The sequence below is a fragment of the Triturus cristatus genome, chromosome 2_2 (assembly GCF_964204655.1).
Source record: "Triturus cristatus chromosome 2_2, aTriCri1.1, whole genome shotgun sequence".
In the NCBI taxonomy this organism is placed as follows: domain Eukaryota; kingdom Metazoa; phylum Chordata; class Amphibia; order Caudata; family Salamandridae; genus Triturus; species Triturus cristatus.
In genome coordinates this window covers 1,016,213,448-1,016,227,426 of record NC_140582.1, presented here as the reverse complement: position 1 = coordinate 1,016,227,426, position 13,979 = coordinate 1,016,213,448, and the positions used below count along the sequence as shown (strand labels likewise).

General features: G+C 45.4%; 1 protein-coding gene across 5 annotated transcripts in view; it reads right to left on the bottom strand.

The window, feature by feature from the left end:
- SORCS2 (sortilin related VPS10 domain containing receptor 2) overlaps positions 1-13,979 on the bottom strand; it is a 2,262,720-nt gene that overhangs the window by 1,201,232 nt on the left and 1,047,509 nt on the right. The gene's annotated exons all lie outside the window — the stretch shown is intronic.

Here is a 13,979-nt window from a genome sequence, read left to right as displayed (position 1 = left end):
TATAAAATAAAACTAATACACTTCTTATGAGCTTTAGAACACTGGAAATATTGGGAGCACTGTGGAAGACAATGAAGTGGATGAGGGCTAATAATGGCCGGTATAAGCCTTCTGCTCCAACATGCCAATGTTTGACTTTCTGTTGCTCCTTTTTCAATTTAGAACATTCTACCCTCAATAGGTGGAATGTTCAATATCCTTATAGCCCTTCTACCTCAGCGTAATAAGTTGTTAAAGGCCCTCTACATCGTTAAATGCCCTTGCAGCTCAGTTTCAGGGCCTTTAACTACTGGTATAACCCTCAGCCGTGGGCAATAAAGCTACATTAGAACATTGGACTGTTGGAAGCTCCATTGAAAACAATGGAGTGCTCTGGGCTTCTAATGGCCTGTAGAAGCCCAAAGCATCAACATTCCAATGTTTAAGAAAGGCCTCATGGAGCCCGAGGGGATTTCTACCACCTCGGGCTCCGTGAGGCCTTTGTCGTACATTCCGCCCTCTAGGGGGGGAATGTTCTAATAGCCTTGGAGCACTCCGTGGTGGGCTCTACCGGCCATTAAAGGCCTGCTAAGTTCAGGCCTTTAACAGTGGAGCGGGCCTTTAATGGCTGGTAGGGCAGGCTACGTTGGGCTCTAAGGCTATAATATAACAGCACAGGAAGGGGGACGAGTCATTTTGATTGCATATCTTCAACGCAATACAGTGCTATTCTCCTTCTCCCGTGAGTTCAAAACCCAGATCAGCCCCATCCCCAAGCTGACCCCCGAAGCTGGTTTGTCCCTGTCGTTTGAGAGGAGTGTTAGTTGAGGAAGAAAGAATGAATTCATCATCAACTAAATTAATATGCTGGGCAATAACTCTATCTCTCGAATTAGAAATGTTTCTAACAGCAGAAAATATATACCGCGCTCTGCGCAGCCACATTCTCAAAGATCAAGTGAGTTAACTCGTCTCTGCCTCACATCGGGCACTTCTTTAATATTAATAACCCTGATTAGCTCCTGTTATTATTAAAAGCAGCCGCGCTGTATCTTTCGGCACCAGCTTGAGCAATAAAGGCCTGGAAGAGCGCAACGCATATTATTCTAATATGGAAACGCATGAGTTCGAGAGCAGATTTATTTCCAGCTGAATCTAAAGACATTTACTTTTTGTCTAATTAAAGTTCTCTCCCAGGTCACTGGAGGATTCAAGGACTGCAAGCCCAGAGCTCTCAATTTGCTGCTTTAAGTGGCCGGCGTGAAACGATTCCTTCCGCCCTTCATGCGCTGCGACAGGGGTCGGTAACAGCGTGAAAGAGAGAGCAGGGCTCTGGTGCTACTGCACACACGACCCCAAGGAACAGGTGAACCTTCTGCAGGCTCGGACTGGCCTACAGGGCAATCAGGAACAAGTGAACCTTCTACAGGCTGGGACTGGCCTACAGGGCAATCAGGAACAAGTGAACCTTTCACAGGCTCGGACTGGCCTACAGGGTAATCAGGAACAAGTGAACCTTCTACGGGCTGGGACTGGCCTACAGGGCAATCAGGAACAAGTGAACCTTTCTCAGGCTCGGACTGGCCTACAGGACAATCAGGAACAAGTGAACCTTTCACAGGCTCGGACTGGCCTACAGGGCAATCAGGAACAAGTGAACCTTTCACAGTCTCAGACTGGCCTACAGGGCAATCGGGAACAAGTGAACCTTTCACAGGCTCGGACTGGCCTACAGGGCAATCAGGAACAAGTGAACCTTTCACAGTCTCGGACTGGTCTACAGGGCAATCGGGAACAAGTGAACCTTTCACAGGCTCGGACTGGCCTACAGGGCAATCAGGAACAAGTGAACCTTTCACAGTCTCGGACTGGTCTACAGGGCAATCAGGAACAAGTGAACCTTTCACAGGCTCGGACTGGCCTACAGGGCAATCAGGAACAAGTGAACCTTTCACAGTCTCGGACTGGTCTACAGGGCAATCAGGAACAAGTGAACCTTTCACAGGCTCGGACTGGCCTACAGGGCAATCAGGAACAAGTGAACCTTTTACAGGTTCGGACTGGTCTTCAGGGCAATCAGGAACAAGTGAACCTTCTACAGGCTGGGACTGGCCTACAGAGCAATCAGGAACAAGTGAACCTTTCACAGGCTCGGACTGGCCTGTAGGGCAATCAGGAACAGGTGAACCTTCTACAGGCTCGGACTGGCCTACAGGGCAATCAGGAACAAGTGAACCTTTCACAGGCTTGGACTGCCCTACAGGGCAATCAGGAACAAGTGAACCTTTCACAGGCTCGGACTGGCCTGTAGGGCAATCAGGCAGTTCCTGATGGGCAGTTCTGGCAGTTCAGTGCGTGAGGCAGTTTTTTGGGCTGTTTTGGGCCTGTCTTATGGTCTGCTGGGCTGGTTTTACTGAAGATTTCCAGAATATTAAAACAAACATTGTCTTTAAGTTCAGTTCCATGCAGTCTTCCATACCTTGCAAAACACTAATACTACCATGTCGAATTCAAAACTTCCCCAATTTGCAAACATGTGCCACTTTCTTAGCTATCTAATGTATTAATGGGGTCCACTTTTATTTAGGTGCCTTTTTCCTCTCCCAGTACCCGACGCTGAAAGCATACCGTGCTTGACTACGTGGCTTCAAGTAATTGCATTTCGACCTCTGTTGAATTTTCGTTTCGGTTGCACTCTTTCATCTATCAATGATGTTTGACTCTTACACTTCCATATTTTGATCACCCTAGCTTTATTTGTCTCCCCTCCTACTTTACTACATAACCTTTTGCCTATCACTTCCTCCTTTTGGATCTCCTGGTCTACTCTTCACTTTATTGGTGTGTGCCTCTTCTCGCGTCTTCGGACCCCCATGCTGCAGACCCAAAAAAGGGCAAATTTTCACTGATCTCCCCATCATGGTAGAAAGACTGCATTGGCAAGGTGGTCATTGACTTTTCTTTTATTTTCAAAAACAAAATCCCACTTTGGACTTTCGTTTTTGAAAATAAGAAAAAATTTAAGTTTGGTGTATGGCTCTGTCATGCTGGCGGAGTCATCCGTCAAACTTTAGATTAATTTACAGGAACCAGAGTCATGGCTGTTCCCGTAAAGGCAAGAGATGTTCACCGAACCCACGGACAACTTGTTGGGTGGAGTACTCTTGCCACGGTGGGAGTTAAGTACTCCCCAGGGCAATGGCACTTAATACATCAGCCAAACTCTAAATCAGGCTCAAGTTTCCCTGTGAGTACTTGACTCTCATTGTTGTGAGTATAAACACATAAGATTCTGTCAGAATTATTTACAAAAACATTTAGGCATTTGTGGAGAGAGCATTAATCTAATCTCTGTATTGTTCCATATTTAAAACATTAAATTGAGAAATAAAGACCACCAAGCTCAATGTTAGTTTTGTCCAATTCATTAAAACAATACTGTTATTAAGGTAACAAAGAATTTTGCTGCAACACTTCTTAGGATCAGGGTGTCTCATATAATAGTGGTACATAAAGTGCTCATGCAGTGAGACAGAGGTAATAATGATAAAAGTGGCAACAGTTTCTCAATCAACATTTACACAATTCTTTAGATAACCACTTGGCTGCAGTCCATTGACTGCACATTCTGCACTTAACGGGGCACTGACATAAAATTCCCCCTGACCATATGATGATAGTCAATGTTTTCTATTAAAGCGCCATTGTTTCAACCCCTTGATTGAAACTGTGGAACTTACTGCATAAACAGGGGACTTCCTCAGGACAAACATGAAAGAGCAAGCCATCCAAAAATAATGGTGACATGTGCATGCCTCAGCAGAAGGCCTCGATGGACTTAGGGGCTAGTAGAGGAGGGAATGAGTTTACGGCCCCTTCCTTTGGGATCTGCTCACCAAGTGAGGATGTGCTAGAAGTTTTGGGGGTTTATCTATGCAAAGCCTCCCTGAGCTTCAATGGTTTCAATTGGTGCCAAGTAAGGATTTTTGTGATGCTATCTAATGAGGCACGCACATGTAACCATTACTTTTGGATCCCTTACTCCCCTTCAGGACTAGTTGGGGGAAATCTGGACTTCTGCACCCAAGCAACTGTAGAGGAGCACCAGAGACAAAGGAAAGGAGGAAATCTGGCGCAGGGAGCCAGTAAAACCATCTCCCTACAGAATGCGCTCTCTTGGAGGCGAGGAGGTCTGCTAAGACTGCTCCAGGTGACTAGACCTTCCAACATGAGTAAAATGAGCCCAAGAACTTTGAAACTGGTCCATTGGGGTCCGAGTTATGGCTCATTATAGAATTCCACTTTTTACCCCCCCAACTAAAAGAACCGCGAGAAATGGAGCATATGGCACTCCGCTGTGCTTTCTTTAAACATCCCCGGGAAGGGCCATAGCCGAGAGATTGACGCAAGCTCTTGAGGTCCAGGGAACTCAACCCCCGGAGCCGGTGTAGGCCAAAGGGTGCCCAAGACTCAATCCCTGGGCCCCCCCCAACACAGAAGAATCAAGGTAGAGTGCTGCCACGACCCCACCCAGTGGCGATGGGCTCGCTCCTGCCCATATGCACATGGTTAGAGGGTGGGGCTACCACCGCAATCAATGCACACTGCCCATAAGAAGCAGGCAGGAAGACTGAAGAGGTTGGCTCCCTGGAGGATAGAGACAGTCATGCAGGGAGCCAGTCGGGCCATTCAGGAGTAAGCTCCTCATGTGGCCCCAACAAAGTGGAGGACGCGGGTGTCTGGGTGGGACCTGGTGCCCCGTTAAAAACAAAATGAAAGAAGACATGGGGTAGGAGCGCCGCATGCCAAAAAGAAAAGATAGTGGCTCTCCCAAAGCAGCGGGAAAGCTCCTAATATATTATTCATGCTCCAGCTGAAGGAGCGCCCCATAATGCCCCGTGGGGCTGAACTTTTACACATTTCTCTTGGCTTTTGGTGGCTCAGGGGTGCAGGGGCACAACCAACAAAGGAAAGCATGCTCCTGGAGGGTGGGGAGGCTGTAGGGATTACAGCAGTCCCTCAGAACTGAATTGGGAATCTGACTACGAGTTTCTGGGGTCAAAGAATCCATGACCTTCCCTGCTTTTCACCTATGTTAAAAGCACTCTCAAGGCTGGAACTTTTATTCATCAGCTGATTATGTAATTCCCTCTAGGGATCGGTTCTATGTCTGCATTCTATGTGGCCTGACTGTGTATAAAAAAGATACAGATACATTTTGTATTTATTTTGGTTGCTTTATTAACCCTTTATGATGCCAGTATTTGTTGGGATGCTTTGATGACAATTATTGCATTTACACATGGTTATTACTGATTGCAGTGAAATGAGGGTGGTTTACAACATGTGGATTATTTGTCTTTAAAGTGGTGTACCTTTGATAAAGCCAATAGGCTTACCTAATATGTTGTGGTGACCCTTGATAAAGCCAGTGCGCTTGTTTTATTTAAATGAATATCCCCCTGTATTGTGATGACTGTCTGGTATAAATGTAGGGTACTATGATTTTGAGGGCAATCCGATTTCTTCCAGGTATCTGATACAGTCTAGCTAGGTTTCTGATATACAAACATCACATACATTCCTAAAATGATGCCCAGTGCAGTCGCTTTTAAATTCATGAAACTTCCTGGCATGTTGTGCCAGGGTAGGAAACAGAAGAACCATGCAATACCAGGAGCTCTAACCAAAGAACCCCATACCCTAATTATTCAGAAGCCAGTGCAGGCATGGAGATCAGGGTCAATTCGATAAATTGCCACAAATCCACAAACATGAGGAAGATCACTGCAAATAACAGGAAAGTAAGAAATGCTGGCCATCACAGCACTCTTACCATATAATGCTACACTGTCGTGTGGATGCTAAGAAATGCCAAGGAATATATTATATGCATATTAGACCATTTAATCTGAAGGAAATCTAAATCAGCGATTGACTAGTGATGCACAGATCCAGCTTGCCTGCACACATTAAGAAAGACTATTAATAGGCCCAGTCATGCTCTCCTGAGATTCTGATGCTGCTACCATTTATCAAAAAAGCAGTAACACAACTGGATACACTTTATTACATTTCAGACAGATTTATCTGGCAAGGTTCCTCATTCATGTCGCCTAGCTTGACCTCCTCTAACGAAGCCACAGAAATCATTTTACAGGCACATTTGTTACCAGCTTTCAGAAACTGCGATTTATAATGCTGACAGAAGTATGTATACTTGAACCTTGAGTTGCCTCACCATAACATTGAAGATTTTGAACTACACACATTGAATATAAAAGACAATGACTTCCACATATTTATGTTCCTAACATCGTAACCACCTTGTAAACAAGACATTTGACTTACTGTTGTGTTTGATACATTTTTAATGCTGAATACATAAACTTTTTATCCTTGCATTTCATTCATTTCTAAATTATTTGTTTCAAAGGGGATGTTAAGGAGACTTGCTTTGGTGCAGCAGAATAAGCAGGATTCTATTTGAAGTTAATGTATGAAAGTCAATGTGAATGTATGAAATGACCATCTTTCAACTGATTTCCCCCCAATTTTCAGTTTCACTGCACTTAGAACTCTGTCCACTTTATCACTTCTACATAGGCGTAAAGTGCCTGTGCTCTCCCTATAGACATGGTTAAATTGGTTTACACCTGATTGACATATTGAACTTGCCTATAGGTCCCTAGTATATGGTATAGAAAATGCACACAGGGCCTGGAAGTTAAGTGCAACCTGTGGACTGCAGCATCTATTGTGCCTTCCAAAGGGATTGCATGTAAATCATGGTTTCAGGCCTATCATGTGTATCTTGACTGCAGCAGCCTAATGAAACCTGCTTGCAAACCTGTCAGAATAACCTTTTTTTCAACAGCTGGGAAACCCTGCTTTTAAATACTAATAAGTCACCCAAGGTACACCTGACCCAGTGTGGGAAACAACATTGTCAGGAAAATGCGGTGCCAATAACAATACAGGTACTACAACGAACGCGTTGTTACCACGCGTTCCATTAAAACACAAGTCATTACAATGACTAGCTTTATGGAACTCATTGTTAAATTTAAAATCCAACACCTTCCCTACTGTTGAACAGACTGGAGTGGGAATAGTAAAATATACTATTCCAAACTCCAGCGCTTCCCTAAAGCAAGTCATTCTAATGACTTGAGTTGTACTGGAACGAGTGGTAACAACGCATTTGTTGTATTGCCCGCGATGTAAAGGCATGCATTCTATACGTATGCGTGCAATCGTCATACATCCCCCACTGCATATGTAGAGAATTGGTCAACACTGGAGCGATATATAAAGACCCCTTTGCACCAGACGCAATCCTTTATTTTATGTTTAGATCAGGCTTCTCGGGAAGAGCTTCCCAAGCAGCCTCAGTATGTTTTTTTTACTGTAATGATAACCAGCGCTCAGGGTGCACTAAAATCATTGCAGTAAAAGTGAAAGTAAAACGAGCCAATTGGTGCATTATACTTGCAATGAATCAGTGCTCGGGGACATATCTCAGCCCGAGCACTTAGTCTTTTGGGAGAGGTATTGCTGGAAAGGGGAGAACCTCCTCATTACAGTGGCACCTCTGTCCAGTGAATCCATGCTAGGGGATTGCCACAGGAGAGCGATTTCCAAGCAGGGATCTATCCATTAGGCACTAGGGACAGGGGGATTGGCCCCGTAGGCAAGGGATTGTCCTACCCAAATCCAACATTTGTAATTCAGTCTTTCTGCCCCCGTGGGGCGGATGGGGTAGCTACTCTCAATCTGCACCCACCCCCGGAGGGACAGAAAGCCCACTAGACTCCAAAGTCAATTAAAAAAACAAATATAGGGGTGAGGGCTGCCCACAATGCCGCTACCCTAAAAAAATACGGAGACAGTCTTTCTGCCCCTCTGCCCTGGGGGGCAGATGGGGTGATTGCCCCTAATCTGCCACCCCGGGGGTGGGGGGGCAGAAAGCTCACTAGACATCAGGGAATGCCCTTTCGTAAAACCGATATAGAGGTGGGGGCTGCCCACTATGGGCATGCCCCCACCTCCAACAAGAGAACAGACAATCTTTCTATTCCTGCTAGGGGGTAGATGGGGATAATTGCCCTCATATGCCCCCCGTGGCAGAAAGCTTACTAGACACCAGGGTCAATTCGATAAAAAAAAATATATAGGGATGAGAGCTACTCACTATGGGCATCCCATGTCTTCACTCCTACAGACATATGATGACAGTCTGGCGATTTCCACCAATCCACCCAGTGGGTGGGCAGAAAGTCCACTACATACTAGGGAATGTTTTTTTTAAAGATATTTAGTGGTGGGGGCTGCCCACCATGGGAGTGGCCAAGCCCCCACCCTCAACAAGAGGACAGACAGTCTTACTGCCACCTTTGAGGGGTGTATGGGGTAATTACCCCGATCTATCCCCCTCCGGGAAGCAGAAAGCCCACTAGACGCTAGATTCCATAGAAAAGCAAATATAGTGGTGGGCCGCCTACTGTGGGTATGGCCATGCCCTTCATCCCCCACAAATATGGTAACAGTCTTTCTGCCCCTCCCAGAGGGCAGATGGGGTGATTGTTGCCAATTTGCTTCCCCCGGGGCTCAGAAAGCCCACTAGATTGGGGTGCAGGCTGGCCACCATGGGCCTGGCCATGCCCCCACTGCAAAAGAGCACAGTCTTTTTGCCCCCCTCGGGAGCAGATTGGAGCAATTTACCCGAATTTGCCCACGGGGTCAGAAAGCCCACTAGACACCAAAGACTACATTTATGCAGTGTTTTGTGGGAGAGGTGGCACAATGCCCTCACCCATCCCGTGGCCCAATAGACTTTCTACCACCCCAGGGGGTGGGATAAGGGTATTCACTCCCAACCTGCTCCCGTGGGGAACAGAATGCCTACTAAATGCCAGGAATTTCAAAAGGAAGACAAAACAAACAAAAGGAGGATGAGACCTACCCTGAAATCAAGCCATACAATCCCTGAGGCTTCAGATCAGGAGGCCAGCCAACTAGCCCTCAGAGTCAGATGAGTTTAGTGTGTCCGGGCAAGAGTCTGGATTTTTTATGGTTGATTATGATAAAATATCCAATTGATGCAAGTATATCAAGCGATACTGGTGAGAAGTTTGTGCTTTTATTTGTTTATCAGAAAAGAGCAAGGATGGCACAGCCGAAGGGTTTCTCAGATCGCGCCACGATCTGAGAAACCCTTCGGCACCTGGCATTAGCCAAGACAATAGAATCTTCGGGTTGACAAACCCTTACAATCATTCTGATATCCCATTACCTGACCTCCCGCCCTGAAGAAGCCCTAGGCCTGATGGCCGGTTAGAGGGCGAAACACGTGTTGGCTGTGGCTGTGCCATCCTTGCTCTTTTCTGATAAACAAATAAAAGCACAAACTTCTCACCAGTATCGCTTGATATACTTGCATCAATTGGATATTTTATCATAATCAACCATAAAAAATCCAGACTCTTGCCCGGACACACTAAACTCATCCTACTTCATTTTAGGGGGATAGGGGTTTCTCCCCCTGTCTCTGGGCCAGAAAAATAAGAAGAAAATACACGCTTATTATATGATGAGTAAGGGATGTGGATCTTTTTCCCCTCACCTAAAACGCAACTAGCCCTCAGAGTCACTCTGGGGTGCTGGTTCAAGAGATGTAGGTCTAGTCCCTCTCACCCAGGAAAAAGGAAAGAAAGTTAGCACAGCAGGGAATCAGTTCCTTCAGAGCAGCAGTCCAGCAGAGAGGAAGTCCTTTCAGCAGCACAGCAGTCCTTCTTCCTGGCAGAGTATCCACAGGTCCAGAAGTGTGCTGAAGTGGTAGTATCTGAGGTCCTTCATTTATATACAGTTGTTTCATTAAAGTGGGGAGAAACTTCTAGGGTATGCCTTTGAAGTGCACAGATGTCCTGCCTTCCTGGCCCTTGCTCCAGACTAACTACAGGGGGTACGCAGCCATTTGTGTGGTAACAGGAATCAGCCTATTCAAGTGTAAGTGGAACCGGGCCCAGCTCTCACATCACATTCTGCCAGTGATGGAACATTCAGAATTGTAATTGAAAATCCAACTTCACCATAAGTTAGGATTTTAAATTAGAATTCCAGAGACACCAAACATGAACCAGTTATCTTTTCCCATTTGGAAATGACATTGTAAAAATGTAATGAGGCAACTCCAATGTTATTCTATGGAAGAGCTAGGCCTTGCAGTACTAAAAAATGAATTTAAGTGTTCTCACTACCAGGATATGTAAAACTTAAAAGTACATTCCAACTTTTTAAATACACTGCACCCTTCTCTTCGAGCTGTCCAGGGCCTACCGTAGGGGTGACTTATATCTATTAAAAAGGAAGGCTTGGGCCTGGCAAAAGGTTTATTTTGCCAGGTCAACACAGCAGTCAATCAAGCAATCAGGGGTTTTGTAAAGTGCACTTCTCACCCGCGAAGGTCTCAAGGCGCTTTGGGGGGAGCAGCTCCATTAGGCTCATTCGAAGAGCCAGGTCTTGAGGTCCTTTCGGAATTGGTGCAGTGTTGGGCTCTGTCAGAGGTGGAGGGGGAGTTCGTTCCAGGTCTTAGCTGCTAGGTAGGAGAAGGATCTTCCACCAGCTCTGATCCTGTAGAAACGAGGGACGGTGGCTAGGGTGAGGTCTGCTGAGCTGAGGTTTCTCTTGGGGACGTGGAAGGATTTTCTGCTGTTGTTGAGGTATTGGTGTCCGGTGTTGTGGAGGGCTCTGTGGTTGTGTGTGAGCAGCTTGAAGGTTATTTGTTTTCGGCAGTGAGCCAGTGCAGGTCGTGGAGGTGTTGGGTGATGTGGTCGTGTCGTGGGATATCAAGGATAAGTCTGGCTGTGACGTTCTGGAAGGTCTGGAGTTTGCGGAGGAGGTTGATCCTGGCGTAGAGGGCATTGCCGTAGTCCAGTCTACTAGTGATGAGTGCGTGGGTGACAGTTTTCCTGGAGTCAGGGGGGATCCACTTGAAAGTCTTGCGAAGTATGCGGAGGGTGTTGAAGCATGTGGAGGATATGGCGGTTCATGGTGAGTGAAGAGTCGAGTATGATGCCGAGGTTCGTGTGTGGTCCCTTGAGGTGAGTGGGTGTCCGAGGGCGGGTGGCCACCAGGTGTCGTCCTATGCAGAGGGGGTGGAGCTGAGGATGAGTACTTCTGTTTTATCAGAGTTGAGCTTCAGGCAGCTGTTGCTCATCCAGGTCACAACAGCTTTCATCCCTTCTTGGAAGTTGTGCCTGGTGATGTTGGATTCCTTGGTTAGGGAGAGGATGAGCGGAGTGTCATTGGTGTAGGAGACGATGTTGAGACCGTGGTTTCTGACGATGGTTGCAAGGGGAGCCATGTAGACGTTGAAGAGGGTGGGGCTGAGGGAGGATCCTTGGGGTACTCCGCATCTGATGTCTGTCGGTACAGGTTAAAACTGCACACACAGGCTCTGCTACAACAGGCCTGAGACATGTCTAAAGGGCTATACCAATTGGGTATAAGCCAATGTTACCATGTTTTTAACATAGAGCACAAGCACTTCAGAACTGGTTAGTAGTGGTAAAGTGTGCAGAGTCTCAAGGCCAGCAAAAATAAAGTCAGCAAAAACAGGAAGTCTGCTGGGAAAGAATTAGGGGGAAACCTTGCCAAGGATGCCAGGTCTAACAGGAAACATGTAACACTTATTTAGCACAAGGACAGGAGTACCAAAAATGACAAAGAGAAACTGAATAGAATGTTTTAGGTTATTTCAACACTTTTAGGTTCGTAATTTAAAAAATATTACATACAGGAAGAGAACCACTTGGTGAGTGAGTGCTATATTGCACTCTGATAAATCATTTTTCTGAATATACCTGGATATATTTTTCACAAACCTGCAGAAAAAAAGCATGCTGTTCTTTTTAGAAACTAGGTGACAAAATCAATAAGTAAATTAACTGTATTGTTAGAAGACAAATCTTTAGTTGAAAACAGAAACCTAAACAAGTACTCCTATTGTTGTGTTTTTTTAAACATACAAGAAAAATCACCATTGTGGAGGTTGTAGTGAATGTCAGGGCTCTTTGCCGATTGGGCATCATGTTTATTTCACCAGCTCAGCAATTTTTTTTATTTTTTTTAAATAATCTCCCTTAGTGGGAGTTTGGTATTGAAGACACCAGGTGCACAGGGATGATTTTCCCTCCACATGTCACTATTAATAAATGTGCGTGCTCAGGGTCACCATACTTCACATATCAGTCCCAGGCAGGGTTGCCCCACCCTAAAAAAAGAAATGCATGTGACGATCACTATAAGTTTGCAGTGTAGTGTTGGATGGGCCACCACCTTGTGCATTTTCATTAGCAGAGTCCACTAGGGAAACTGTGTTTTCACTCTAGGTGGAACTGGCAAACAGTGTGGTGGGGCAAGAGCCCCTCCATTATACAGCAGGGTGCGTCCTTCAACAAACTTCAGATAAGGCACTTAATTTCATCTCTGACCTTTCAAAACTGGACAAAATGCCTTTTTTCCTATTCTACTTACGCAACCACAGCCAAAAAATGAGAGAAGTCAGTATGCACCAGCTCTTGGTCTGAGACACAGACATTGACTAGAACAACCAATTTGATATATGTTGCCTATTACTCAAACAGCAATATTATCCACAACTACATAATTCACATAAACTGACATTGTGTGTTGGTATATATCAAATTGCTTTGTCAGTCCTGCTGTGATCTACAGCACCTCTTACACCTCAGATGTAAGCATTTACCTCTCTGCCAAGCCTTTTCATTAAGTAATCCTGACACTACCAGCATGCATTTCACGGACAATGACAAAAAACTCTATCATTTCTATTTTTTTCAGATTGAGTGTCCCGTACTCTCCTTCAATGTAAGTTTTGTAATCCTTATTCTTTCAGTCTCGTTTTAATTTAAAAATCTAATTTGCAAGTCATGGATAAAACAATAGGGTGTCAACAATAGCCTGATGTACTGTTTTTTATCTTAGGATATAAATACAAGAAGTCACATCTGTGACATATAGTCATGCTGAAAGTACAGTTTGATTAATGAAACATCTATTACACTCTGCTACCAAATAACCTAGAAATTAGGACCACTATGCGTGTGAGAAGCTAGAAATTTACATCACCTAACAACTTGGAGTAACGTTTTAAAACTTTGATTAACTCTGCATAAAAGGAAAATCTGGAGAAGTTTAGAGAAACAAATGAGCAAACAGGCAGTGGCATAGCAAGGGGCGGGGCGGCGATTGCAGGAATCACCAGCACCCCGCCCAGCGCTTACAGGCGGCTGCCGGGCGGCAAACGCAGAGAACGCCACGGGGGTGGTACAACGTATAGCTCCACCACTGAAAACAGGGGGCCCTGAGCAAGAGCTGTGCAGGAGTGTGTACATGCTGCTGCTGCGTTTTAACTATTTATATTCTCGAGAGTCCACTTTAGCTGTCTGCAGGTCTGCTCTGCAGCTGGAACAGAGTTTATGGATTTGTTGCATTTACCTGCTGCACTCAAAGGAGTCCTAGTTGGAAGAAGGGCATCTCCTACTCTCAAATAAATTCCTTGAAGCTCAAGTCACGTCCACTTAGGAAGGACATCTACTTTGAGGGAATATGAGTCAGGTCAAGATGCTAACCTTCACCTACAGCAAGCTAAGTAGAAAGGTAGAAAACTTCCCTCACCTTTGCAAAGAGCAAGATCTTCTGACATTGACATTGAAGATTTAGTTTTAAAAGTGCCCTTTTGATATAGATCTAAGCCTGACAGCGCTTCACTGGCTCTGGTAGATACAATGACCAAGATCAGTGACCTCTGCACTGTAACCACGGCCTTCTGTAGAATATTTGCAGACACTGTCACCACGATGTACCAGAAACAAGCAATCTGTGACTGCACCTGTGGATGACTGAGAAGCATTTAGGCTGTTGAAAGATGGAAGGGCATGCACTACAGGAAAGCTCTTACAATTGAACCCACTCGT